The sequence below is a fragment of the Helianthus annuus genome, chromosome 5, assembly GCF_002127325.2.
Source record: "Helianthus annuus cultivar XRQ/B chromosome 5, HanXRQr2.0-SUNRISE, whole genome shotgun sequence".
Classification (NCBI taxonomy): domain Eukaryota; kingdom Viridiplantae; phylum Streptophyta; class Magnoliopsida; order Asterales; family Asteraceae; genus Helianthus; species Helianthus annuus.
In genome coordinates this window covers 78,383,056-78,389,025 of record NC_035437.2, presented here as the reverse complement: position 1 = coordinate 78,389,025, position 5,970 = coordinate 78,383,056, and the positions used below count along the sequence as shown (strand labels likewise).

At 36.5% G+C, this 5,970-nt stretch overlaps 1 long non-coding RNA gene across 1 annotated transcript; it reads right to left on the bottom strand.

Moving 5' to 3' along the window:
- Nucleotides 1–4,683: 4,683 nt before the first annotated feature.
- Nucleotides 4,684–5,450, bottom strand: LOC110941278. Its single transcript, XR_002593976.2, has 2 exons — nucleotides 4,972–5,450; nucleotides 4,684–4,817 (listed from the first exon to the last, which is right to left on the bottom strand). It is a non-coding gene; the product is annotated as an uncharacterized LOC110941278 (long non-coding RNA).
- Nucleotides 5,451–5,970: the final 520 nt, after the last annotated feature.

Sequence of the window (5,970 nt, the reverse complement as noted above, 5' to 3'; positions counted from 1 at the left end):
TAAAAAAACATTTTGTTGGCTTGCTTTAAAAAAAGTGCGCATGGATACTTCAAAAAAAAAAAAAAAAAAAAAAACAAAAAGAGGAACCCAAAGGAAAGTTAACGTTTGAAAGTTTTTGAGATAGGTCATTTTGGGTTATTTATAAAATACAATAGGTGGATTTGGATAAAGTAATTTAAGTAAAAGGGTTGAAATGGGTTAATTAAAAAAACAAGGGAGGTAACTACGGGTTGAACATTTTCAAGGAACAGTTCTTTAGGGTTGAGTATCATCAACAACGGGTTAATGAAATCTGAGACGCTCCGGCACAAACCTCTGCCGTCTCCTCCGCCACAAACACACACCGTCTCCGCCGTCTCATCCGCCACAAACCACCACCGTCTCCGACGTCTTCTCCGGCACAAACCCCCACCGTCTCCGAAGTCTCCTCCGGCACAAACCCCCACTGTCTTCATCATCATACACCCTACCAACTACTGCGTTTCTCCGATACCTTCATAGCAGCAGCTGCAGCGGTACTCCACTCGAATTAATGTCATTCTTTCATATAATTATCTATACAGATCTTTTGTTAATTTTATGTACCAATACTGTATCAATCTGGATTACGGAATTATGGATGTTCTTAGTGAAAATGCGTATAGGATTAGGGATTTTACAATCGTTTGAATCGATTATTTTGACAGTAATAGTGAACATCGGCAATTTTAATTTCATGCGATTAGTTGTTTACATTTGTAATCTGTTATTAGTTGATAAATAGGCTTGTAGGAATGTTTTTTATTAAGGCATTATTAAGCTAAATACACTTGTTACAGTAATCTGTTACTACACAGATTTAGAGTTGTTTTAGGCAATGATCAAATTTGTTTGGTGAATTATTATTGTATCTGAACTGGTTAGTGCACAAATAATCAATGGAAGATTATTCTAAGTATTCACATAGTCCTGCGCATCTAGCGGTTGCGCAACGAGACCATGCCACGCTTAAGAAACTTATCGCTATTCTACCGCGGTTGGCGAAAGCCGGTGCGGTTAACACAGAGGATGAATCGGTAGCTGCTGAGGTTGATGCGTATGCAGTTTCGGCTGTGATCGACTGTCGTGATGTTCCGGGTCGAGAAACGCCGCTTCATCTTGCTGTTCGGATCAAGGATCCGATCTCGGCGGATATTTTCATGGCTGCTGGGGCGGCATTACCAGCCTCTTGCGTGGACGAAATGGTGTCGGAGGCTTCCGCGTATTGTCGCGTCGGTATGTCATTATATTTGACCTTTGACGCCTTGTTATTTGACATCGAATAATGCCCCTGATAGTGGTATGAAATAACTTCTCTTGTAACTAAGGTAAACAAGTGTCTGCATTGTGATGTGATTAAGTGTTGGTTTATTTATTTGACAGTGGAACCTGATGACTTGAAATTCACCAATATAAAGGAAGGTGTGTATATGAGTAGTTGTGCTATTTACGTATGTTTTGGCATTATCATATTAGTAATCATCAAAAAAAAAAAAGACCCGACCCAAAACCCGTTCTGACCCGGACCCGTTTCGACTCGAACCAAAACAGCCCTTTTTTATAATTGACCCGTTTTGACCTGAACCCGTTTTGACCCATGACCCGACCCGACCCAACCCGTTTGCCAGGTCTAATTTATTATGCCCTAATCAACTTCACCCCTTCCACGATCGTTCGCCAGCGTTCTCCTCCACCGCCGTAATCAACTTCACCCCTTTCACGATCGTTCGCCGGCGTTCTCCTCCTCCACTGCCGTTCTCCTCCGTCGTAGGTTCTCCAGGTTTCATTTTCTTTATCTTCATCATCTTTTGATTTTTTTTCACTGTTGTTCGCAAGAGATGAAGTAAATTTGAGAATTGGAACTTAAATCAAGGGCGATTTTTTTTTATCTTGTTTGATTTGTTTTTCGTTAGGAAGATTTCTACTTTGATTTCTGTTATACTCGTGTATTGCAAGATCAAAAGGTAAATTAGGTCTGGTTGATGCTCAGAGAACTGAATGATTGAATTAAAATATGAAATTAGGTTTTGTAAATAGATTATTTAGGGAGAATAAACTATAAGCTAGAGAAAATAAATTAGGGGACATCCTGATAAATTCAGTGTTTGGCGGGACTATGCAACTGTTAGCCTTTCTATAGGGATGTAACTCGTGAGTTGTTACCCTACTTTGGGACGAGAGGTCCGGTAAGTCTGCTAGGTCTATTGGTGCAAGTAGGCTTAGTGATGATGCAAGAAGGCCTAGTGGTGCAAGTCAAAGTTTGAGGCAGGATGACTGGAATGAGTGGGAACCACGTCTGTCCGATGCTCTTCATTCTGCGAATCGAGTGACTGTGGCTGAGGTGGATCTAGTAAGTGCTCAGTTTAGAAGATCTACTACCCGCGTAGTAGGGCTTCGTCTCTTTTTGGGGAAGCATCTGCCAGCAGATCAGGTCCAATATATCCGGGATATGCTTGCAAATCCACCTGTTGTTTAAGAAGATTCACACTCTGCATCACCAAACACTATTTAATGTTCCTTTTTTCTTTTTCTTTTTTCGAAATGACGACTATCTGATGATGTTGTTTTAGGTCTTACTATCTCTTCTTGCAATATTTTTTAAGCTATAAGAATTTGAAAATACATTTGTAATAAAAAATAATAAGAATTTGAATAAAGGTAGATTGTAAGTTCATCAATGAAATTAAAAGATGAACCTGTGGTGTGGTACTTCTGATTTGGATGTCACACACATCAGATGTAATTGCATAGCTTTTATGGGCAAATATTTACGAAACAGGTACCTCTATTGAAATTATTTACAGATTTGGTCCTTAGCATTGATGATTTTTCCACGCTTTGCAAAGGTAATCAAAATTCACTTGGTAAAGTTGGAACTTTGGTTTTCATGTTTCATCAGAAAGTTGCAACTTTAAAGAGTGCATTTTGATTACCAGGGCCGGTCCATTGGGTTTTGTTGCCCTGGGCAAGATGAATAATATAATGCCCCATATGAAACACATCTATTAAAAAAATTATAGAACACAAGGTCAATATTTTTTTATTTGAAGAATACATATATGCAAACAAAACTTGCATATTATTAGTATCAAAACACAAGCACTGGAACAACTTGTTCTGCAACCACAGTTACATATCTTTCTCTAAATGACAAACTCACAGTTACATATGAAAATAGCACTTTATTTTGTTATTTACTTGGTTTCTTAAATTATAAAACCTAAAATTAAACAGTGAGTAAAAAAAAAAGAAAAAACGGGTAATTGCACGGTACCCCTGACTAGGGGTGTGCAAAAAACCGAATTAACCGAACCATAACCGAATTAACCAATAAAACCGAACCGAAAAAACCGAACCAAATAAAAAACCGGTGGGTCGGTTAATGATTTTTTTGAAAACCGAATGTAGCGGGTCGGTTATGGTTATCATTTTTTCCATACCCACCATAACCGAACCGACAGGTAATAAATCTTTGTAGAATTTAGGACTTTTCACCATATTTTTAATATTTGATGTTTTTTACTGAAGATTTCTAGTACTTATTGGTTTTCATATCATTTTGTGGTTTTGGTTAAATGATTATTCGAATTTATGAAATGTATCATATCACTTTATTTAAATATTCGATAATAACTGGTATTAATATTATAGATTATATGTATTTTTTTAATACTATGTAATATACTAATATATAAAAATATGCAATAACAATTTATTCCATGTTAAAAAAATTAAACTATTTTTTGCTAAGCTAAATACACGATTAACCACCCTGACTAGGGGTGTGCAAAAAACCTAATTAACCGAACCATAACCGAATTAACCAATAAAACCGAACCGAAAAAACCGAACCAAATAAAAAACCGGTGGGTCGGTTAATGGTTTTTTTGAAAACCGAATGTAGCGGGTCGGTTATGGTTATCATTTTTTCCATACCCACCATAACCGAACCGACAGGTAATAAATCTTTGTAGAATTTAGGACTTTTCACCATATTTTTAATATTTGATGTTTTTTACTGAAGATTTCTAGTACTTATTGGTTTTCATATCATTTTGTGGTTTTGGTTAAATGATTATTTGAATTTATGGAATGTATCATATCACTTTATTTAAATATTCGATAATAACTGGTATTAATATTATAGATTATATGTATTTTTTTAATACTATGTAATATACTAATATATAAAAATATGCAATAACAATTTATTCCATGTTAAAAAAATTAAACTATTTTTTGCTAAGCTAAATACACGATTAACCACCCATAACCGACCCGCTATAACCATCAAAACCGAATAACCATAACCACCATAACCGATCGGTTATGGTTATGGTTATCCAATAACTGACGTCGCGGTTATGGTTATGGTTTTTGGTCAAAACCGACCCATGCACACCCCTACCCCTGACCGCGGGAGGGATCCCCCTCCCCAAGCTAGCGACCCGGCAACGCTGCCTGGCGGTGACTACCCAGTCGTTTCGAGGGGAGCGAAGAGCCTGCAAGCAGGATTCGAACCCGAGCACTTTAGGCCTCGAACCGGTTTAACTTAATAACTTGGGTGCCGGTGGCCATTGGGCTGACACCCAATGGTTAAACTAAACAGTGAGTACTACTACTCATGACTGAATATAAAATTGGTAAAACCATTCAACTTTAGCATAAGAGAAACACATGAAGTCAAAACTTAAATGCCTCATAAAGTCAACAAATATACTTGTAAACGTTTAGCAAAGAAAGATACAACTTGACCAAGCTTTATGTTTTGTAAGGATTAAATGTATACAGTAAACCTCCTGAATCACAGAAACGTAACATAAGAAATCAGAAATTAAAGCTATGAGTTTACACATAAAACTTGGAGTCTTGGAGCAAACCAGACTTTGAAGGCCTAAACCGATTAAAAGTAAAAGGCCTACATAATTTGAAAGTAAAAGGCAGAAGCCTTACCTCTTGGCTACTGCCTCCTACGTCGACCAGGACCACCACAAACCTAGAATTCTGCAACGGTTAACCACCGGAGAAGTAGACCAGCACCGCACGTCCGCAGCACCGCACCACAACAGGCTGGAAATATAAATAGATTTAAACGCCAGAAATCGATGATGGAAACTGAGAAAGGATCGAGAGAAAGGTAGAAAGGTAGAAATCGAGAGAATAAAAAGGGGCACAGATCGACTTATGACTTATCTTGGGTCGCAAAGCGTGAAAGCAATCAATGGCGTTAATGTCGCAATTAACGGCAACATTAAGCGATTTTCTAGGCAACGCTTCGTTTTTGCAAAGTGGAATGGCGAGAAATTTTAAAAGGCAACAATAGCGATCGAATTTGGGGATTTTTCCTGTGGAAGAATCAAAGTGGAATGGCGAGAAAATTTAAAAGGCTGAAGTTCCAATTTGGGGATTTCTTTAAACCGGCAAACCGGTTTAAAGCCCAAGAGATTTTTATATTTTGTAGTCTATATATTATATACTAGGTTATAGACCCGCGTATCACACGGGTTGAATAAAAACAATATCCTACATAAACCCGTGTAATATACGAGACTATACCCTAGTAACTTAGATCATAATAATTCATAATTATAATAATATAATAATTACAAATAAATAATAATAACGATAGCAATAACAATTTTTCTCATATGTGTCTCAGGTTTGCATTTTTTTTTTTTTTTGTCATTTTCATCCAGCCCATTAACTTCATCAAAAAAGTCAATTAAATGAGGGACGTTTTTGTCTTTTTCACTTATTTCATTTATTGTTTTTTTAATCCAAATAAGACTCATCCCATTAATTTGTATCACCGACTTAAAGAGCTATATAAATGTCTTCTACAATAATGAGATTTAACTTAATCATTGTTGATATTAAATTACAAAAATAAAATTAAATATAATCTAAACTATATAAAATATAATTTAAATTTTAAACCATATACCATATCCG